Genomic DNA, 24,114 nt, shown 5'->3' with positions numbered 1-24,114 from the left:
TGCTGAACTCCGAGCGCCCGAGGATGTCTGCGCTGAGGAAGGTGCGGGCCGCGGGCGGGGCGCGGGCAGGGACCCCGAGCTGCAGGGGTGACCGGTTGTGGGCTGCGCGCGGCGGCCTGGTGCCTCGCCGGCGGTGCTTCCCGGACCCTGCCCTCCCGGGGCGTGGGTGCTGCGCGGACTGTTCCGGGCAGACGGGCGGGCTGCAGGAGCTGCGGGGCCTGAGGAGGGGGCGGCGTCCGGCTCCCGCGGGGCAGCGGCGAGGGCCCAGGGGCCCAGGCGGAAGCGGCTCGTGTTTAGGGCAGCGCCAGCGGCGGACAGACGGTCCCTGGACAGCTCGAGAGCCTCCGTCCACGTCGCACGAGGCAGCTAGTGTCGGGTCCGTCCTCCGGATGCGGGGCACCGCCCCTGCGGGGACGCGCGCTACCTTCGCTTCGCCCTGGCACCGGCTGCGCAGAGGCGCTGGGACCTTGTTGCGTCCAGCGAGCAGCACGCGCCCCAGGCTAACGGCCGCCTAGGGCGCCCGCCGAGCCCGCGCCACAGGTGGCATTCGGGGCGGGGACTGCCCGCCGGCTGCGGGGTGGCGGAGGCGCGGCGCTTGCCTGGCCCTTCCCCAGGTGCCTCCGCGCGCCGGCCGGCCCCCAGCGCGCCAGGCCTTCGGGGCGCCCAGTGCGCAGGCGCCGGCGGGGGGCGCCGAGCGTGTGCGGGGCTGGAGCGCGGTGGGGCGCGTGGCGGCGGCGGCGGCGGTGGCGGCGGCGGCCCCGCGGATTGTCGGCTGGCCGTGCGGATGGACGGACGGGCCACAAAGCATGTCGCCCTTCGCCTGCTGAACTCAGAGCGCTCGAGGATGTCGGCGCTGAGGAAGGTGCGAGCCGCCGGGGCCGCGGGCGGGGCGCGGGCAGGGACCCCGAGCAGCAGGGGCCACGGTCGCGGGCTGCACGCGGCGGCCTCCTCCCTCGCCCGGGCTGGGTGCCTCGCTGGCGGGGCCTCCCGGACCACGCGCTGCCGGGGCGTGGGTGCGGCGCAGACTGCGATGGGCTGGTTTTCATGATCTCCTAGTACTTATCTGTTGCTTTTTAAGATTTTTTCCTTGTTGATGATTTGGAAACCCATAGTTTAAGTATCGGGGCCGTATAATTAAAAAGAAATCGATTATCTTCAGAAGTTGATTTTTTAGATGTGTTTTCTATTTTATTTGTAAAAGGTTTTACTTATTGATTTGTGAGAGAGACAGAGAGAGGCAGAGACACAGGCAGAGGGAGAAGCAGGCTCCCCATAGGAAGCCCAATGTGGGGCTGGATCCTGGGCCAGAATCACGCCCTGAGCCAAAGTTAGACGCTCAGCTTCTTAATCACCCAGGTGTCCCTGTGTTTTCTATTTTAACTTAGGTAATAAGGTATATGTCATCAATCTCAAAGTGATTTGCTATTTGGTTACTCCCCCAGACGCCTTTCAGGTTTCATCCACAGATTAGAAATTATAGGGATCTTTCACTTTATGTGTTTTATGCGGACGCTTATTCCTCTGCTCCTCTTGGTGGTTCATTCGAGAACCAAACTTTTTGAAGTGGAGTAAAGGTATAGACAGAATTCTAGTAAGGGGCAGTTGCCACTTGAGGAAGTCTTAAGAAATCACTTTAGTATTTTTTAAAACTCTTTTTTTTTAAGATTTTATTCATTCATAAGAGAGCCACACAGAGACAGAGAGAGTGAGTTAGAGACACAGGCAGAGGGAGAAGCAGGCTCCATGCAGGGAGTCCATCAAGCCCTGGCCCAAAGGCAGTGCTAAACTGCTGAGCCACCCGGGCTGCCCAATTTTTAAAACGTTTTTATCAGGGACGCCTGGGTAGCTCAGTGCTGAAGCGTCAGCCTTCAGCCCAGGGTGGAATCCTGGAGTCCCGGGATCGAGTCCCACTTTGGGCTGCCTGCATGGAGCCTGCTTCTCTTTCTGCCTATGTCTCTGCCTCTCTCTCTCTCTCTCTCTCTCTCTCTGTCCGTCTCATGAATAAATAAAATCTTTTAAAAATTCATCAAATGCCTCTTTTGTGCCAACCACAGGACTACGTGCCTTGTTCCCTTGCATTCTTATAACAATGATGTTAACCACCACTTCTCCTCTTGCTTTAACTGTACTTTGAGATAACTGTGGATTCATGTGTTGGAAGACATACAGATCCCGTGTACCCTTGACCCTGCTTCCTCCAGTGGTGACATCTCGCATAGTTATGGTAACCACGTGGGTACATCGTCACTGATGCAGTCCCTTAGGCTTTTTCAGATTTTACCTGTATTATATGCACACACTTGTGTATTTGCATACGTATGTATATTTTTTCCTGTCCAGTTTACTATAGGTGTAGATTCCGTTTCTTTTGAACATATGATGGAAAGAAGGCTGAGGTAAGTTATGGGGGGTAAATGAAGTATAGACCTGGTTTGAATCTAGGTCTGTTTGACTCAGAGTTTTGATTTTTCAATAGCAGTAGCGATGGACACTCCTGGGTGGTGCAGTGGGTTGAGTGTCTGACTCTTGGTCTCAGCTCCAACCATGATCAGGGTCATGATTTGGAGCTTCGTGTCAAGCTCCATGCTGAGCGTGGAGTCTGCTTAAGATTCTGTCTCCCTCTGCTCCTGTCCCCTGCCTCTCTGTAAAATAAATTAATCCTAAAAAAAATAATAGTCCTGATGAATAACAGGAATAACAACAATAGCTGAAGCTCACTAAGTTACATATGAAATAGACTATTTACCATATGCCGGGGCTGTTCTAATACATTACCTCAGTTATCCCCCCCCCCCGAACTATACCTCATAAATTATGTTATAGTTGAACTAGTATTATTAATTAAACTAACCATATTTCCAAGGAACAAGGAATTCCTTTTGTTGCTCCTAAATCAATAATAAAATAGCGAAATTCTACCTCCTTTTTACCTAATTTTCAATTTGAACCTCTGACCTTAATCGCTGATCTTGGCAATTGTCATGTTTTTAAAGTTGTGTGTATCTGTGTACGTGTAAAGTGAGACCTGCATTATTATACATCGAATTATGTTGGGACACCTTACAAATAGTTTTATGAAATCATAAATAAGAGCTAGCTTAGGCATGATGCCAGGTTTTTAAGGGAATAAGTGTAAATCATCAAGAATAATTTTTTTTTTTTCCATCAAGAATACTTAAGAATGTAATAGGGAGACATTTTCTTCCCCCTAAAGTAGAATAGATCTTTTTGGCCACATGCAGTCCCAGGAATGTTTGAGTTTAACGTCTCACGTTACAGATCCAGCTTTCCAAGGCAAAGCGAATACATTTGGTGAATGATCACTGATTATCAGAATATGATAATACTTTAGGAAGATAATAGATAGACTAATCAGCAGGCCATAATTTATGATTCTTTGCTAGTTACATATCTTGTAAAGCTGTCCCTGTGATGAACAGCAGCACTTCAGAGCAGGAATAACAGCACGCTCCTGTGTCGTAGATCCCAGGAGGTTTCGGTGCTCTTGTAGACAGCAGACAGAAATAAAAGGAAGTTTCTCCTTTTTACCTCGTATAATCCCACTGGAAAGTGAAACGTGTGCTGAGAGTTGATACTGACTTCTTCTAGGTCACCTCCCTGAAGAGGCCCCGGGCAGGCACTGTCGTAACAGTTCTTGGACAGGAGTCTGATGGGCCCCAAAGGAGGTGGGAGGGTTTCTGCAACAGGCTACTGGTGGAACAGGGTGCTACTGTCTAGCCCCAGGAAGCTTCTAGTGAGGAGGGCCCCGAGGAACCTGCATCCTTTTCCTTAACTCTTTCAGAGGGTACGGCATACGCCCAGATTGGAGTTAAAGGTAAACTCAGTTCTGTGTAGCTTGTGGTTGTTGCTTTTTGAAAAATGAGCAGCTACAAGAAAGCAACACCACGTATGGCTTAATAGGCCTTAGCTTTTTGGAACTTGAATTTGGATGTAGATAACGCAAATGGTTTTGAAGCTGTATATCATTAGGAACTCTTTGGAAACCACAAAACCTTTTTAATGGGCCACTCTATCAATTTTCTGCTCTTCTAAGGAGTTTTTCCTATTCATGACTCCTTTTGATCTTTGGCTAACACTGAGGCAAATGTAGTGACGATTTAGTTTTCTTCTTCCTCTGATAGCTTGTACACGTTTTCTGCCTCGGGTTGTGTCCGCTTGGATGCCTGGAGAATGTTGACAAAGGAAAGGTTAGGCTAGCCTGTTGATGCTACATATTTGGGCTTTAAAAATCAAGAAGGTTCCTTGGCTTCCGCGGAGAAGCATTCTGCTTGATGGCCCAGATTACTGATCCAGTAAAAACGACATGTTCCAGCCATCCTTCACACACACCTTAAGTGAAATTAATGAGATCACTCTACGGTTACGCTTTGTGTTTTATTTTCACTTTCTAGGTCTGTATGAGCTGTTGGCTGTTGTGCCAGGCCGGCTGGGGCCACGTGTGGACAGCCAGGAAGACCTGACCTTCCTCTGGGATATGTTTGGTGAGAAAAGCCTGCATTCACCGGTAAAGGTAAAACCATGCTGATGTCAGATTCTCTTGGTGGGAAAACATGGAAAAATATTTTGTCATCTCATGCTTTGTTCTGTCCTCCCCTATTCTCTATGCAGAAGTTACTCGTCGAGCACCATTTTCCTTTAGGTTAGTGATTTCTGAATTGTATTCATGAAACATTTCCTTAATGTGTGACCAAAAAGCTATTCCCTTTTTCATTTTCACTTTGATTTCGCTACTCTAGATTTTTGTTTATTATGTGTGAATCTGGATCTCAAAAGAAATTCTCTCAACATTTCTTCTTTGTCATATTTGCTCTAGATTATTTTTTTTTATATTTGCCGTTTACTCAATTTAAGAAGTTTCCGTTTATTCTTTGTAAAATGACTTTTTAAATGACTAGCCATTGGACTTTGTCAAGTGCTTTTTATTTATTTATTGTAATGATCATATGATTTGTTTCCTGTCAGTCTCAACATAGGAAAGTTCATTGGTTTTTGACATTTTTTTTTTTACTGATTTTTGACTGTTCAACTGGCTATCATTGGACTATTATTTGAGATAACCTAATTTGTTCATGATTTGTTCTCCTTTACGTATAATCTGCTGGAGTTAGTTGACTCCTAGTTTATTTAGAACTTTAATGTCTCCTTTTATGAGACTTCAGCCCATAATTTTGCTTTCTTATCTCTCTCATCAGATCTTCACAATATCCTGGGTAGCCTTATGTTGTGAGGTGGAAGTCTCTACTCTTCTGTGGGTAAGTTTATGAAAGACTGAAGTTCGTTTGTCCTTTAGCAGACCTGACTTGTTGGGTTCCTTGGGCCTGGATGTTTTCTTTTTGATAAGGATATTGGTAACTATTTTAAAGATGACAAGAACGTTTAGGCTTTCTATTTCTTCTTGATTAGTTTTAATGATTCATATTTTTCTAAGATTTGGTCCATTTCAACTACATTGTCAAATTTCTGAAAAGGTTGCTTATAGTATTTCACATGTGCAGTTTCTATGCTAATTGTTTTTCTTCTTGGTCCTGATATTGGTACTTCTTGCCCTTTCTTGTCTTTCCTCAATATTGCCAGAGTTTTGGCATTAGTCTTTTTAGATATAAACCTTTGGCCTTATTAATTTTCCTCATTGTATATTAGTTTTTATTTCATTGACTTTTTTAAAAAAATTCTTTTTCTAGTTATGAACGTTTGTTCATAAATTTTCAACCTTCTTCTTTTCCTAACGTTAGCATTTAAGGCCATTTCTCCCAAGGTACTGGTTTTCTTAACTTAGAATCATTTTGTAGTTGGTTACTTAGACTTTTCTTGAATTTACAAATAAGGATTTTTTTAATTTATCTTGTTCCTGATTTCTACCTTAATTGCTTTGAGGTCAGAAAACCTAATTTGCGTTATTTCAGTCCTTTGAAATGTGTTTACACTTTACGGCCAGCTACATATTCAATATCTGTAATGTATCCTGTCTGTGTCTAAAAAGAAGGTATATTCTGCAGTCATTAAGTATAGTTTTCTGTATATGTCTGTAGATCAAGTTTGTAAACCTATTCAAATATTCTGTGTTTTCACTGATTTTTGTTCGTTTATTCTCTGTTACCAAGAGAAGTATGGTAAAAAAGTTTCCCATTATGACCATGGTTTTCTTCTTGCAGTTCTGTTCAGTTTTTTTTTGTGGTTTTTTTTTTTAATTTAATTCATTTATCGGACACTGAAGAAGCAGGAGGAGTGACAGGCAGAGAGAGAGAGAGAGAGAGGGAGAAGCAGGCTCCCCCCTGGAGCAAGGACCCTGATGTGGGCCTTGATTCCAGGACCCTGGAATCTTGTCGGGAGTTGAAGGCAGGTGCTTAACCGGCTGAGCCACCCAGGCTCCCTCTGTTCATTTTTTGTTGTATATATTTAAATTTGTTATTAAATATAAATTTGTTATTTTGCTGGTGAATTACTACACTTTATACTTTTTAATAGAGTTTATTTTAAAGTAGATATGTTTTTGTTGCCATTTGCAGGATATCTTTTCCTATCCTTTTATTGTCAAATAACCAAATAGGTAAAGGATGTATACCCTAAAAACTACAGAACACTTCTGAAAGAAAGTGAGGAAGACACAAAGTGATGAAAATACTCCATGCTCAAGGATTGGAAGAATTAATATTGTGAAAATGTCAGTGGTCACCCAAGGCAATTTACACGTTTATTTTTTATTATTTTTTTATTTTTAAATTTTTATTTACTTATGATAGTCACAGAGAGAGAGAGAGAGACAGGCAAAGACACAGGCAGAGGGAGAAGCAGGCTCCATGCACCGGGAGCCCGATCCCGGGTCTCCAGGATCACGCCCTGGGCCAAAGGCAGGCGCTAAACCGCTGCGCCACCCAGGTATCCCAATTTACACGTTTAATGCAATCCCTATCAAAATGCCATGGACTTCTTCAGAGAGTTGGAACAAATTATTATAAGATTTGTGTGGAATCAGAAAAGACCCCGAATAGCCAGGGGAATCTTAAAAAAGAAAACCATAGCCATGGGCATCACAATGCCAGATTTCAGGTTGTACTACAAAGCTGTGGTCATCAAGAAAGTGTGGTACTGGCACAAAAACAGACACATAGATCAATGGAACAGAAAAGAGAATCCAGAAGTGGACCCTCAACTTTATGGTCAACTAATATTTGACAAAGGAGGAAAGACTATCCACTGGAAAAAAGACAGTCTCTTCAGTAAATGGTGCTGGAAAATTGGACATCCACATGCAGAAGAATGAAACTAGACCACTCTCTTGCACCATACACAAAGATAAAATGATGAAAGATGTAAATGTGAGACAAGAATCCATCAAAATCCTAGAGGAAAACATAGGCAACACCCTTTTCAAACTTGGCCACAGTAACTTCTTGCAAGATACATCCATGAAGGCAAGAGAAACAAAAGCAAAAATGAACTATGGGGACTTCATCAAGGTAAGAAGCTTTTGCACAGCAAAAGATACAGTCAACAAAACTAAAAGACAACTACAGAATGGGAGAAGATATTGGCAAATGACATCTCAGTTAAAGGCCTAGTATCCAAGATCTGTAAAGAACTTCTTAAACTCAACAGCAAAGAAACAAACAATCCAATCAAGATACGGGCAAAAGACATGAACAGAAATCTCACAGAGGAAGACATAGACATGGCCAAGAAGCACATGAGAAAATGCTCCGCATCACTGGTCATCAGAGAAATACAAATCAAAACCACAATGAGATACCACCTGCCACCAGTGAGAATGGGGAAGATTAACAAGGCAGGAAACCACAAAAGTTGGAGAAGATGTGGAGAAAAGGGAACCCTCTTGCACTGTTGGTAGGAATGTGCAATGGTGCAGCCACTATGGAAAACTGTGTGGAGGTTCCTCAAAGAGTTAAAAATAGACCTGCCCTAGGACCCAGCAATTGCACTGCTGGGGATTTACCCCAAAGATACAAACACAATGAAACGCCAGGACACTTGCACCTCGATTTTTCTAGCAGCAGTGTCCACAATAGCTAAACTGTGGAAGGAGCCTCGGTGTCCATCGAAAGATGAATGGGTAAAGAAGATGTGGTTTATGTATACAATGGAATATTACTCAGCCATTAGAAATGACCAATACCCACCATTTGTTTCGACGTGGATGGAACTGGAGGGTATTATGCTGCGTGAAATAAGTCCATCGGAGAAGGACAAACATTTTATGGTGTCATTCATTTGGGGAATATAAAAAATAATGAAAGGGATTAAAGGGGAAAGAAAAAATGAGTGGGAAATATCAGAAAGGGAGACAGAACATGACAGACTCCTAACTCTGGGAAACGAACTAGGGGTAGTGGAAGGGGAGGTGGGTGGCAGGTGGGGGTAACTGGGTGGCGGGCACTGATGGGGGCACTTACTTGATGGGATGAGCACTGAGTGTTATTCTGTATGTTGGCAAATTGAGCACCAATAAAAAATAAATTTATTTAAAAAATGAAAAAAATGTTTGGCCAACATTCAAATTGTTTATACCATAGGCTCATCTTAAGAAACCTGGTTCACCTTTATTTCCAACATCAAAAGCATGAAGTTCCATTCTTAAAGCAGTAGATTTGAAAGAAGAAAGGTTTTGACTATATCACTGCAATATGCCACTTGCAGAAGCCCTTTGAAGTAACTAGAATGGACTTTATTGGCCTTGCCAATGTCCTACAAATGTTTTGTTTTCATATTTCATTTAAAACGTGAATTATTTTTCCCTTTTGATATTGAGTGTATTTCATCATGGAAAATCAGTGTCTTCAACTTGCTGCTCTTTTTTCTTCAAATGGCTTCCAAAATGAGGTATACTCTGGAGTTTTGAATGGATCATGTTTTTATTTTTACAGTTCTCTTCCATAGCAAATCAAGCTCATTAGGTATGTGGCTGACCGCAAGCTGTTCTGTGTGAACAGAAAGCAGCGTGTGATTTGGCATTTGGATACAACTTTTGTTGGGGGGGGATCAGTACATAGAGCTTCATTCTTAAATTAAACCAGAACACTTGTTCTTGTCCTTGTTACTGCTCCTCAAGTATTTATGAATGAAGCAAAAAGTCGTCTTCATGTAATAATGGGTTTTCATTTTTATTTAATTTTTATTTAATTTTTAAGATTTTATTTATTCATGAGAGACACACAGAGCGAGAGAGAGGCAGAGACACAGGCAGAGGGTGAAGCAGACTCCAAGCAGGGAGCCAGATGTTGGACTCAATCCCTGGTCCCCAGGATCAGGCCCTGGACTGAAGCTGGCGCTAAACTGGAGAGCCACCCGGGCTGCCCTGGATTTTTCATTTTTAAACAGGAAAATCACTTAGTGGCATTTCTCACAGTAGCTCTTCCAGGTGGGCTTTCACTTCTGTTCTATTAATAGTGTTCTTGTAAGGTAAATATCTGCTAGCATACTTACTACATGTTAGCCAATGACTCTGCTACATTGCGTGCTCTTGCTATTACAAAAAGCCCAACCGTCATTTCTCCTTTTGTTGAGTTTTTCAAATGAATGGCTTTATTTATTACAGTGGGTAATAGCAGTAGACTTTCCTGCAGTGACTGTACTGTACTGTATGTATTCAATAAATACTGTTAATTGGTGACAGTTAGAAATTTATACACAAAAGAAGCAGGTGAATCAGACTAGACCAGATCTAGAGGGAGATACAGAAGCAATTCTCTATTTGTTACCCTGTCGTCTGTTAGATTTAATATATTATTCTGAGTGAAGTAAGTCAGTCGGAGAGGGACAAACATCATATGGTCTCATTCATTCAGGGAATATAAAAACTAGTGAAAGGGATTCAAGGGGAAAGGAAAGAAAATGAGTGGGAAATATCAGTGAGGGTGACAGCACATAAGAGACATCTAACTCTGGGAAACGAACAAGGGGTGGTGGAAGGGGAGGTCGGCCGGGGTTGGGGTGACAGGGTGACTGGCACTGAGGGGGGCACTTGACGGGATGAGCATCGGGTGTTGTAGTATATGTTGGCCAATCGAACCCCAATAAAAAATATACAAAAAATAAGGGAAAAAGAATTAAAAATAGATAAAAATAAACTTCATTTAAAAAGCTTTAATATATCATCTTATTGTGATTATTATCTTAGTCTTTACAGAAATGCCATGTAAACAAGTTGCTGAATATGTTGTGTCTCATGGCATTGTACAGAACTTTGTATGTGCAACAGTCCTCTCATACAGGAATTCTGCCAATAATTTTCATTCATTATGTAGTTTTTGTCTTTCATTTTGAGACTCATTGTATAATCTTAATGGCAGTGGTGTGATTTCTCTCTTAGCTGTAAGGAGTACAATGTTTCATAATGTACATGTAGTTGGCTTTTATTTTTCAGTTTTTCTTTAAGGTAAGATACATGTATAAAATTTGCCATTTTTACCATGTTAACGTACAATGTAATGGCATTAGGTATATTCAGAATGTCGTGCAAACATCACCACTCTCTATTTCCAAAACCTATTCATCACTCTACACAGAAACTCTGTGGCTGTTAAGCGCTACCTTCCCTTGTTGCCCACCCCCAGCTCCCAGCAACCACCATTCTACGCTTTGTCTCTATATTTTAACTGTTTTACATAGTTCACATAAGTGGAACTATACAGTACTTGCCCTTTTGTAACTATACCACTCCATGCAATGCTTTCAAGGTTTGTCCATGTTGTAGCATGTATCAGAATCTCCTTCTCTTTCATGGTTGAATAACATTGCACTATGTGTGTACACTGCATGTTGTTTGTCCATTTGTCTGTTGATGGACACTTGCATGTGTCCACCTTTTGGCTATTGTGAATGGTGCTGCAATGGACATTGCTGTACAGCTATCTGTTTTGAGTCCCGATTGCGGTTCTTTTGGGTAGACACTTAGCGGCTGAAATGCCTGCTTATATAGTAATTCTGTTTAGGCTCGTGAGAAGGAACCATCAAAGTGTTTTCCGTGGAGTCTGCACCATTTAACATTCCTACCAGCATTATATGAGGGTTCCAATTTCTCCATATCCTCATCACTACCTGTTACACTGAGTAATTTTTGATTATAGCCATTCTCGTGGGCATGAAGTGGTAGTTCATTGTGGTTTTGATTTGCATTTCCCTAATGACTAATGATGTTGAGCATGTTTTCAGGTAGTCTTTGGCGATCTGATTGCCTTTTTGTTGTTGAGTTTGGCATTTTTTATATATTTTAGATATTAAAACCCTTATATTTTCACCTTGCAAATATTTTTTTCCCCTTGTGTAGGCTATCATTTCACTTGTCTGATAGTATCCTTTGTACAAAAGTTCTAACTTCTATAAAGATCAGTGTCCATTTTATCTTGTGCTGCTTATGCTCTTGGTAGCATATCTAAGAATCTCTTTGCAAACCCAAGGTTATGAGGATTTACCCCTTGATTTAAAATTTGAGCTAATTTTTTGTGTATGGTGTGAGATAGGGATCTAAGTTAATTCTTGTGCATGTAGGAATCCAGTTGTCCTGTATAGTCTATTTTGTTTTCATCTCTATTTTTAGTGGCTATCAGTTTTTATCCTAGAAAGCGTTAGTTTGTGCTTTCTCTGGAAACAGTTTATTGGCAAAAGGTCGATGTCCTTTTTTTTTTTAATTTTTTTAAATTTATTTATGATAGTCAGAGAGAGAGAGAGAGAGGCAGAGACACAGGCAGAGGGAGAAGCAGGCTCCATGCACCAGGAGCCCGATGTGGGATTCGATCCTAAGTCTCCAGGATCGCGCCCTAGGCCAAAGGCAGGCGCCAAACCGCTGCGCCACCTAGGCATGTCCTTAATTTAAAAATTATTGGAGAAATTTGGTGGCTTCCTGACACTGTATAACAGAATTTTTTAAATGACAAAGCCCTGGAGGTGGGGGAAATTAGCTCTCAGGATAAAGAAAACCTAATTCTTATTATTGTGCTTTGTATTCTGACACTGTTTGGGTGGCTTATTATTATTTTTTTGGTTGTTTTTGTGAAATAAATGCATTTTCAGTTCCACTTCTAGCATAGCTAGATTTACTCTCAGTGAAGGTCGGAACCCTGTTAGCTTTCTCTGTTGATGTTGTTATTCTGTGGTCCATTTATCTAGTAATAATACATAGTAGGAAATGGCCAGTTACAATTAATCTGCATTAAACAGGTACGAAAAGAGCAAGAAAATGGTGGGGGAAGTGAACAGAACTTTATGTAGGAACAGGAAATATAAAATGTGACCACATTTGAAATGTAATTAAGAATATTGTAGGTTACAGTTGTAACTGCTAATTCTTAGCATGGATGCATTGTATCCTGCTGAATTTTCCTTTGTTGGCATAATATTGCTGCCAACATTTTATAATAGCACTTTGACTTTTCCAGTTAAAAGGGCAGTTTAACAAAAATATTTGAAGACTTTAGTTTCTCCAGTAGTATTTGGTTTTTGTTCATTTTTAAAGTTCGGTACTCAGATTGTTCCCTTTCACAGTGGGGAGTTTTGTCAGATATGTTACATTTTTCTCAGTTGCTGACTAGCAGACCTCTTTCAGAGGCTTGTTTACCACCAGCATCACTTCATCATCATTTTCATCAGCCCTGTGAAGTCCTGTATTTTTGCAGTCATGTTAATGGCATCCAAGATAAAAACCAATGACAGCATAGAGGGCATGTATTAGGTGGGAAGAAATGTTTAAATGAGGGCTGGTGTGAACATTGTCAGTTTATTGGTGAAGATCATAATGTCTATATTCCTGTAACCTTGGATTGTTTGGGAATTAGATCCTAAATATTCAGAAGATAGGAACCTCTATGTTTATATTAGTATTTTCTTTATTTTCCCAACATTTGTTAGAGAGAGAGAGAGAGAGGGAGTGGAGAGGGGTAGAAGGAGGAGAGAGAATCTCAAGCAGATTCCACACTGAGTCCAGAGCCCAACCTGGGGCTCAATCTCATGACCCAGAGATCATGACCTGAGCCAAGATCAAGAGTTGGATGCTTAATCAAGTCAGCCACCCAGACACCTCTGTATTACTATATTCAATGACTAGGCTTTTATTAACTAATTTGAAGTCTTTTACCTATCTTAGTTAATTGAATATATGACTTGAGATAATTATAGTTGTGTAGTAGAAATTTTCCAAACACAATGGTGATAAGCAAATACTGCGAAGGTTAATAGCAAAGCTCTGACAAGCTTAGCCTGTGCAGCACTGGCACAGCCTTATGAAAACAATTATGCAAAAATAATAATCCTGTTGCAACTTCAAATCCAGGTGCATAAAAATATTGATTTTTTTTCTTTCAGTAGTGCTAAGTTGCCAGTGGAAACTGCCCATGGGCCACATGAGAGACCACGGATCCTGTAATGCTGGGAGGCATAAAGCTGGCACAGAAGTGCTGCAGAGAGGCTGTCACCAGTTAGAGGGAAGGAGCCAGAGAAGCAAGAGGTGTGGCAACAGCCAAGGGTCTTCAAAGGTAGATGGACTGTGCACCCCCTTCCTGAATGGGAGACCAGCACAGAGACCTTGGGGGCACGCCCCGCCCAGTCCTGCCCAGCCTCGCCCAGGCTCCAGCCGGAGGCTCCACCCCAGGCCATGGCCTTCCACTTGCTCACGTGACCACGCCACAGGCATGCAGAGAGGCAGGCTGAGCTCTGCCAGGCCAGCAGGGTCCTTGCCAGGCCTGGTGGACTTCGAGGACAGGGAGCAGGTGAAGGCCTTTCTGGAGAACATGGTGGAGTGCAAGTACCAGTGCTACTGTGAGAAGGACCCGGATGGTGAGTGCTGGCAGAGCAGCCTGTGAACACGAGGAGACGCATGGGGATGGGGGGGGCTGCAGGGGTCACGAGCCACTTCTGAAGGAGATCCAGAAGGGATCTCTGGTCTAGGTAAGTTGGTAGGGACAGGTGCTTGAGGACCCCTAATCCTCTGCCATCTGCCTCATCCCCCAACTGAGTCAGATTCATTTAATTTTTTAAGGCCAGAAAAAAATGAGTAATTTTGTAGGAAAACGGTGTTTACTGTAACTCACAAAGAAAGAGATAGAAAACCTAAATGGGGAAATTTCCATACACCACCCACAAGAAATAAAGTTGGGGGATGAAGCTGCCCTCCATAATGTATCTGATCCTCCTGGTTTCCCATGGGAATGCCATAAAACACTTAAAGAAGAGATTACTTTAGTGGCATTGAGATTATTTGAGAGCATATAAAAAGATTGAAACTTTCCACAGTGTAAAAAAAAGCGAAAGCAGTGTAACACTGATATTATGACCCCATAAAGACAGGACCAGGAGAAAAAAAGCCAACTTCAGTTGCGAGAACTAATGAGGAAAGTCTCAGTAAGATATCATCAATGGATTCCACGGCACATTAAGTGACCAAAATATCTAGCCAAGTGAGGCCCCTTTTGGGAAAGCCACGATGAGATGGCTAGTATTTGGAAATTTATAAATAAATTCTGTAAATAGAATTCCCATATTACCTGAGCACACCCGGAAAACACTATTCGTACATATGGTAGAAAATATTTTGTGAGATTGAACATTAATTACTTGAAGTAATTTTTACTTTCATACCAACTTCATATTTAAAATTATGTCCTGGAGTAAAACACCTATCATCATAGGGTTACCAGCATTTGGAAATTCTGGGAGAGCATTTAAAAATTCCTGATACAATACAAAGTCCCAGGGTTGGCAGGGTAGGGGTATGCACTCAACTCACTTGGGTGAAGATGGAAAGATGATGATGTGGAAAGAGGGGCTCCTTGTTTATAAAAGACCCTCAGAAGAAGGAAATGAAGTGGAGAAGAATGTCTTTATTTGGGGCATATAATGTTTAAGTTGTAATTATGGTACAGAATCAATACAAATTCATCTGGAAAAATTAAGAATTGTCGGAAAGAAAAAAGACAGGGAGGGGTGAAGAGAAGCCATTCCTAATCCCGTAGTCATTAGAAACAGCCAGTATTATTTGTCACATATCCGCGAGCCTCTCTCTATCCTGTTCATCCAGCCTTGATTGAGGTCCGTGAAAGAGGCAGACAAGATGTTAATCTAAGAGGCAGGCATGTGGAGTGACGACAAGCTCTGATACTGAGCCAGGTGGCCTGAGTTTTAAGTCCCAACTCATTTGTTTCTATGTGTGGGACCATCGCCAGTTATTATTTAAAGAGTAGATGGCCTGATACCTCTGAGTGTATTACTTGATACCTATTAAAAACTGGAAATTCTGCGGTGCAACTGTTTTATATATATAGTGCGGGGGTAATTTCTTCAACTGTAAGTAAGAAGAGGCTCAAGTAAGTTTTCAAGTATAACATTTTAAAGGCACCTGTGTAAGAGCTGAAGTAGATAAAACGTAAAAGCCAACAGTTTTGCATTTGTTAAAGCAGATTTTTTAAGGAACTCCATGTGTCTTCTAGTGCACTAAAAATACATTCTCACCTTTGTTGTTTCTTGGGTAATGTTGGGAAAGAAAGGACCCAATTATTCCCTGATAGTATAATTTTACTTGTTTTACAGGACAGAAAGTTATCTAAGCTCAATAGTTCTGAGAAATGTCTTCATCTAGGAGCATTCCCTCTGTTTCTTAGAAGTTTGAATTTGGGAGAAAGGTTGACAATCTGGGGGAAAAAAAAGACTAAGCGAAAGGAACAGCATGCTCAGGAGGGCACACACCACGCCAGTTCCCTTGCTTCTAATGGTTATCATGTACCAACCCAAGTGGCTGCCGCCTTATTAATCATCATGTATGTTTTTAGTAGAGATATGAACTACAACTGATACTTAAAGTACTGCAGCAATATGTTTTAGAAGTTACATATTTTAGAAAACTATCATAATTATTCAAGGGAAAAAGGTTTAGCTTTTATGTGGGCTCTATTTGATAATGATTTTTACCCCCATTTGACATCTCATGTAACAATGTACGGTGATAGTAACTAAATTTACTGTGGTAACCATTTTGCAATATATATATACAGCAAATCATTATGTTGTACATATAAAAAGTATTACAGTGGTACATGTCAATGATGTCGCAATTAGAAAAACTTTGATTTAAACATAGAACATTGACATGAGAATCTTAAAGAAGAATCAGACTGGACCATAGAAATAAGCCCACTTATTTATTATCTACAGATTTATAGAAACGTTTAATTTTTTTTTGAGGTTTAGTGGATCTGTTTCTATTCGCAGTGCTGAAAACCCTTCAACTATCTCACTGTTTGCTAGCAGGTGAACTTGTATACTCTTGTTTTTCTTCTAGATTCATGAAAAGCTCTACTACTATGAGAAGTAGAACCCCGTGCCCATCCTCCACAGCACAGCAGTCTTGGCTGATGATGTAAGTGTGCCTTTCGGAGCTCCCTGCCACCCGGCTCCCTTGGGCCCGGTCCTGAGCAGAGCTCTTCCTGGCGCAGACACAAGTGTGAGATCCTGGGAGTGAAAACCAGAAGCCGCTGCAAATGTTTCCAAAAGTCCTGTCACCGAGGACCTTATGCGGATACTGTGCTGATTTGCATTCACTCTCCTGCTCAAAAAATTGTGCGTGGGGATGTCCTCTGTTCTACCTGGGTAGCTACAGTAGCAGAAGTCTAAGGCTAGAACTCTCTGGGCAGAGAGAAACTGTCGGCTACTAGTGTTCTGAGAAAGGCACAGGCAGGAGGAATGCTTTGGAGAAATAAAGACAAATGAGCTAGGTCTGTTGCTGACAGTGCTAAAAACTGACAGATACGCTAGTGTCGGAACGAGGCCTGATGAAATACATAAAAAGACAGGATTGTTTTCAAAATGAAGTATAAAGCATCGTAATGATTTATGGATATTAGACCTTTCCAAATTACCTTCATAACCAAAGAATAAATGACAGAAGCAGTTAGCATTGATGGAGTAATCTCCTGTAGCTATCATTTTATTTTCAATCTTGGAATGAATTACCTTGCTGTTCCTTGCCATTCACTTTCAAACTCAGATGAATTGAAAGCACACCTGGATAAACTGTAAAGGACACTGAGCCAGAGGAGAAATAGGTCTCCTGTGAAGGTTGGTTTTTGTGATCTCCTTGAGCTTATCTGTTGCTTTCTAAATGTTTTCCTTGTTTATGATTTAAAAAGAAATGTAGTTCAGCTTAAATATCAGGGCCATATAATTTTTAAAAAATCATCTTCAGAAGTTGATTTTCTTTTTTTTTTTCAAAGAGTATTCCTCTTTTTTTTTTAATTTTTATTTATTTATGATAGTCACAGAGAGAGAGAGAGAGAGAGGCAGAGACACAGGCAGAGGGAGAAGCAGGCTCCATGCACCGGGAGCCGGATGTGGGATTCGATCCTGGGTCTCCAGGATCACACCCTAGGCCAAAGGCAGGCGCCAAACCGCTGCGCCACCCAGGGATCCCAGAAGTTGATTTTCTTATATGTGTTTTCTATTTTATTTTATTTGTAAAAGATTTTACTTATTGATTTGTGAGAGACACAGAGAGAGGCAGAGACCCAGGCAGAGGGAGAAGCAGGCTCCCCATAGGAAGCCCAATGTGGGGCTGGATCCTGGGCCAGAATCACACCCTGAACCAAAGTTAGACACTCAGCTTCTCAATCACCCAGGTGTCCCTGTGTTTTCTATTTTAATTTAGATAATAAGGCATATGTCATCAATCTCAAAGTGATTTGCTATTTGGTTACTCCCCCAGACTCCTTTCAGGTTTTATCCACAGATTAGAAATTATAGGGATCTTTCACTTTATGTGTTTTATGCGGACGCTTATTCATCTGCTCCTCTTGGTTCTTCATTAGAGAACCAAACTTTTTGAAGTGAAGTTGAGTAAAGGTATAGACAGAATTCTAGTAAGGGGCAGTTGCCACTTGAGGAAGTCTTAAGAAATCACTTTATTTTTTTTAACTCTTTTTTTTAAGATTTTATTTGTTCATAAGAGACACAGAGAGAGAGAGACAAAGAGACAAAGTCAGAGACACAGGCAGAGGGAGAAGCAGGCAGGGAGCCCACAGTGGGACTTGATCCTGTCGGATCAAGCCCTGGCCCAAAGGCAGTGCTAAACTGCTGAGCCACTCGGGCTGCCCAATTTTTAAAACCTTTTTATCAGGGACGCCTGGGTGGCTCAGTGCTTAAGCATCAGCCTTCAGCCCAGGGTGTGATCCTGGAGTCCCGGGATCGAGTAGCACTTTGGGCTCGCTGCATGTGTTTCTCTTTCTGCCTATGTCTCTGCCTCTGTCTGTCTGTCTCTCTGTCTCATGAATAAATAAAATCTTTAAAAAATCCATCAAATGCCTCTTTTGTGCCAACCACGGGACTATGTGCCTTGTTCCCTTGCATTCTTATAACAATCATATTAACCACCACTTCTCTTGCTTTAACTGTACTTTGAGATAACTGTGGATTCATGTGTTGAAATACATAATACAGATCCCGTGTACCCTTGACCCTGCTTCTTCATCTCGCATAGTTATGGTAACCATGTGGGTACATCGCCACTGACGTAGTCCCTTAGGCTTTTTCAGATTTTACATACCTTGTGTATGTGCATACGTTTGTGATTTTTTCCTGTCCAGTTTACTACATGTGTAGATTACCGTTTCTTTTGAACAAATGATGGAAAGAAGGCTGAGGTAAGTTATGGGAGGTAAATGAAGTATAGACCTGGTTTGAATCTAGGTCTGTTTGACTCAGAGTTTTGATTTTTCAATAGCAGTAGCGATGGACACTCCTGGGTGGTGCAGTGGGTTGAGTGTCTGACTCTTGGTCTCAGCTCCAGCCATGATCAGGGTCATGATTTGGAGCTTCGTGTCAAGCTCCATGCTGAGCGTGGAGTCTGCTTAAGATTCTGTCTCCCTCTGCCCCTGTCCCCTGCCTCTCTGTAAAATAAATTAATCTTTAAAAAATAATAGTCATGATGAATAACTAATAATAACAACAATAGCTGAATCTCACTGAGTTACATATGAAACAGACTATTTGGGACACCTTACAAATATTTTTATGAAATCATCAAAAAGTGCATCCTTAGGCATGATGCCAGGTTTTTAAGGGAATAAGTGTAAATCATCAAGAATACTTGAGAATGTAATAGGGAGACATTTTCTTCCCCCTAAAGTAGAATAGATCTTTTTGGCCACATGCAATCCCAGGAATGTTTGAGTTTAATGTCTCAAGTTACAGATCCAACTTTCCAAGGGAAAATGAATACATTTGGTGAATGATCACTGATTATCAGAATATGATAATACTTTAGGAAGATAATAGACTAATCAGCAGGCCATAATTTACGATTCTTTTAGTTACATATCTTGTAAAGCTGTCCCTGTGATGAACAGCAGCACTTCTTCAGAGCAGGAATTACAACATGCTCCTGTGTCGTAGATCCCAGGAGGTTTCGGTGCTCTTGTAGACAGCAGACAGAAATAAAAGGAAGTTTCTCCTTTTTTACCTTGTATAATCCCACTGGAAAGTGAAACGTGTGCTGAGAGTTGATACTGACTTCTAGGTCACCTCCCTGAAGAGGCCCCGGGCAGGCACTGTCGTAACAGTTCTTGGACAGGACTGACGGCCCCCAAAGGAGGTGGGAGGGTTTCTGCAACAGGCTACTGGTGGAACAGGGCGCTACTGTCTAGCCCCAAGAAGCTTCTAGTGAGGAGGGCCCCGAGGAACCTGCATCCTTTTCCTTAACTCTTTCAGAGGGTACGGCATACGCCCAGATTGGAGTTAAAGGTAAACTCAGTTCTGTGTAGCTTGTGGTTGTTGCTTTTGAAAAATGAGCAGCTACAAGAAAGCAACACCAAGTATGGCTTAATAGGCCTTAGCTTTTTGGAACTTGAATTTGGATGTAGATAACGCAAATGGTTTTGAAGCTATATATCATTAGGAACTCTTTGGAAACCACAAAACCTTTTTAATGGGCCACCCTATCAATTTTCTGCTCTTCTAAGGAAGTTATTCCTATTCATGACTCCTTTTGATCTTTGGCTAACACTGAGTCAATAGTAGTGACGATTTAGTTTTCTTCTTCCTCTGAAAGCTTGTACATATTTTCTGCCTTGTGTCCACTTGGATGCCTGGAGAATGTTGACAAACGAAAGGTTAGGCTAGCCTGTTGATGCTGCATATTTGATTGGGCTGTAAAAATCAAAAAGGTTCCTTGGCTTCCGCGGAGAAGCGTTCTGCTTGATGGTCCAGAATACTGATCCAGTAGAAACGACATGTTCCAGCCATCCTTCACACACCTTAAGTGAAATTAATGAGATCACTCTATGATTACGCTTTGTGTTTTATTTTTCACTTTCTAGGTCTGTATGAGCTGTTGGCTGTTCTGCCAGTCCAGCTGGGGCCACTTGTGGACAGCTAGGAAGACCTGACCTTCCTCTGGGGTATGTTTGGTGAGAAAAGCCTGCATTCACTGGTAAAGGTAAAAACCATGCTGATGTCAGATTCTCTTGGTGGGAAAACGTGGAAAAACATTTTGAGTGCTGTCTCATAAACCAGAGATCAAATTGTTGCCTTCTGCAAGGCAGAACAAATCAGCCTTGTTCCGTGATGAGCATGGAAGTTGTTAAAGATTTTACCAAACAACCTAGATGATTTCCCTTAATGGTGGTGATCTGGCTGTGTGCACTAATGAAGCCAACCTATGCCTGCCCTTGTTTAGAAGAAGAATATGAAATAATAGCAGGAAGGTATAGGCTCCTTATAGACAACATTCATGAGCTGGAATTTAGCTTGAGTAATGAATGGTCACAACAAAAATTAGAAGGAATATATTTTCTGAGGTTAAGGATGGCAGCAGTTCGTAGCCACATTAATTTAAAATAATTACCTTTCCACACCAATCTTAAGATAATTTGTTCCAACTCTCTGAAGAAAGTCCATGGTATTTTGATAGGGATTGCATTAAATGTGTAAATTGCCCTGGGTAACATTGACATTTTCACTATATTAATTCTTCCAATCCATGACCATGGAGTATTTTTCCATCTCTTTATGTCTTCCTCAATTTCTTTCAGAAGTGTTCCCTAGTTTTTAGGTTGGTTCGTTTATTCCTAGGTATCTTAGGCTTTTGGGTGCAATTGTAAATGGGACTGACTCCTTAACTTCTCTTTCTTCAGTCTCATTGTTAGTGTATAGAAGTGCCACTGACTTCTGGGCATTGATTTTGTATCCTGCCACACTGCCAAATTGCTGTATGAGTGCTAGCAATCTTGGAGTGTGGAGTCTTTTGGGTTTTCTATGTACAGTATCATGTCATCAGTGAAGAGGGAGAGTTTGACTTCTTTGCCAATTTGAATGCCTTTTATTTCTTTTTGTTGTCTTATTGCTGAGGCTAGGACTTCTAGTACTATGTTGAATAGCAGTGGTGAGAGTGGACATCCCTGTCTTGTTCTTGATTTAGGGGAAAGGCTCACAGTGTTTCCCCATTGAGAATGATATTTGCTGTGGGCTTTTCATAGGTGGCTTTTAAGATGCTGAAGAATGTTCTCTCTATCCCTACACCCTGAAGAGTTTTGATCAGGAATGGATGCTGTATTTTGTCAAATGCTTTCTCTGCATCTATTGAGAGGATCATGTGGTTGTTGTTTTTTTCTCTTGCTGATATTATCAATCACATTGATTGCTTTACGAGTGTTGAAGCAGCCTTGCATCCCGGGGATAAATCCCACTTGGTCATGGTGAAGCATCTTCCTAATGTATTGTTGGATCCTAGTGGCTAATATCTTGTTGAGAGTTTTTGCATCCGTGATCGTCAGGGATATTGGTCTATAATTCTCCTTTTTGGTGGGGTCTTTGTGTGGTTTTGGAATTAAGGTGATGCTGGCCTCGTAGAATGAGTTTGGAAGTACTCCATCTCCTTCTGTCTTTCCGAATATCTTTAGTAGAATATGTATGGTTTCTTCTTTATTTTTTTAAAGATTTATTTATTTATGATAGACATATATAGACAGAGGCAGAGACACAGAAGGAGGGAGAAGCAGGCTCCATTCAGGAGCCTGACGTGGGACTCGATCTCAGGTCTCCAGGATCAGGCCGTAGGCTGTAGGCGGTGCTAAACCACTGCGCCACTGGGGCTTCCCTGGTTTCTTCTTTAAACGTTTGATAGAATTCCCCTGGTAAGCCATCTGGCCCTGGACTTTTGTGTCTTGGGAGGTTTTTGATGACTGCTTCAATTTACTCCCTGGCTATTGGCCTGTTCAGGAAACAACAAATGCTGGAGAGGATGTGGAGAAAGGGAAACCTTCTTGCACTGTTGGTGGGAATGTCAATTGGTGCAGCCACTCTGGAAAACTGTGGAGGTTCCTTAAAGAGTTAAAAATAGATCTGCCCTACATACGACCCAGCAATTGCACTGCTGGGGATTTACCCCAAAGATACAGGTGCAGTGAAATGCCGGGACACCTGCTCCCTGATATTTATAGCAGCAATGTCCACAATAGCCAAACTGTGGAAGAAGCCTTTGTGTCCATCAAAAGATGAATGGATAAAGAAAATGTGATCTATGTACACAGTGGAATATTACTCAGCCATTAGAAACAAGTACCCACCATTTGCTAACATGTGGATGGAACTGGAGGGTATTACACTGCGTGAAATAAGTCCGTCGGAGAAGGACAAACGTTATATGATGTCATTAATTTGGGAAATATAAAAAATAGTGAAACGGAATAAAGGGGAAAGGAAAAAAAACAAGTGGGAAATATCAGAAATATCTCACAGACCATGAGAGACTCCTAACTCTGGGAAATGAAGGAGGGGTGGTGGAAAGGGAGGTGGGTGGGCGGTGGGGGTGACTGGGTGATGGGCACTGAGGGGGGCACCTGATAGGATGAGCATTGGGTGTCATGGTATATGGTGGCAAATTGAACTCCAGTAAAAAATAATAAATAAATATAAATAAATAAGTAAGTAAGTAAATAAGTAAACGAAAATTACCTTTGACAAGGTCAACTGAAATTTGAAGAAGTTGCTTTTTTTTTTTTTCCCCACAACGCCATTGAAATGGTATTTTGTGTATAAATACATGAAAGTTCAAAACGAAGAAAAAGAGTTTCTGGAGCTGGTTCTTGGTAAAGCATCATGCCATGGAAATGGTCAGCCACCAGAAATGAGGTCTTGCCACACAGCAATGCTGGGAGTGATCAGAAATCTTAAAATAGTAAAATTAGATTAAGAAGCTTAGTTTTGCTTCTGGAAATATGAATTGCATTTTTTTTTCTTCATTTAACTCAAGCTGAAAAAAAAATGTGAGTCTTACTTGAGTCTGTAGGAAATTGATACCTGTGGTGCCTTAGCTCTATCTGCACCAAAACCAAACTCAGGTGAATTTGCTATGGTTGTCTGTCACGAGAGAAGGATGTTACTGATGTATAGTATTTGAAAATCAGCCACTTCCAATGTGCTTTTGCTTCACAGGCTAGAAGAAATCTTAGTCCATTTTTTCCCATCAAATTGGCTGAAATTTGCCTGCCTCAAGCAGTAGCAACTCTCAAGAAATGAAAAAGTTGAGATGTGGCATTTTCCTAACAATACATGTAAAGACTAGAGTGCTTGATTTAGTTTTTATGGAATTGCCACGGTACCTTTGTGTATCCTTGTGTTCATCAGCACCCCCTTAACCATTAAACAGACATGCCCAAAACAATGCATGCATGTGTGTCTCTATTTAGTTGTAATGTGGCCACTGTTTCCTTCCTATAAAATGGAAATTATAATGTTAACAAGGTGGTTTGTGAGTTTCAAATACAATAGTGAAGATCTTCTTTCTTTGATAGTTACATAGGTTAGGCAAATACAAGCAGGCATTTAGTATTAAATTATAGCACGTGAAAGACCAAAAAGTAGTGATAGGTGGTTGTTATTTCTACTAAGAAAAGAACACTAATTTTTTTTTCAAAGTCTTAGTTACACTAGCTCTTGAGTTTTAAGCTTGGTGGTTTTTCAAAGTAAATGTGACTAGTAAGTGGTGAGGAAGCATAGTCACTGATATCCTGGTTTTAGAAAAGCAATGAGTAAACAAATTGATGTTGCTAGCATTTAACTGGCACAGTAGCATGTGTACTATCACAAGGATCTTTCTGTAATCGC

The sequence above is a fragment of the Canis aureus genome, chromosome 5, assembly GCF_053574225.1.
Source record: "Canis aureus isolate CA01 chromosome 5, VMU_Caureus_v.1.0, whole genome shotgun sequence".
In the NCBI taxonomy this organism is placed as follows: Eukaryota; Metazoa; Chordata; class Mammalia; order Carnivora; family Canidae; genus Canis; species Canis aureus.
The sequence above is the reverse complement of the archived record's forward strand: the minus strand, read 5'-3'. Positions refer to the sequence as shown.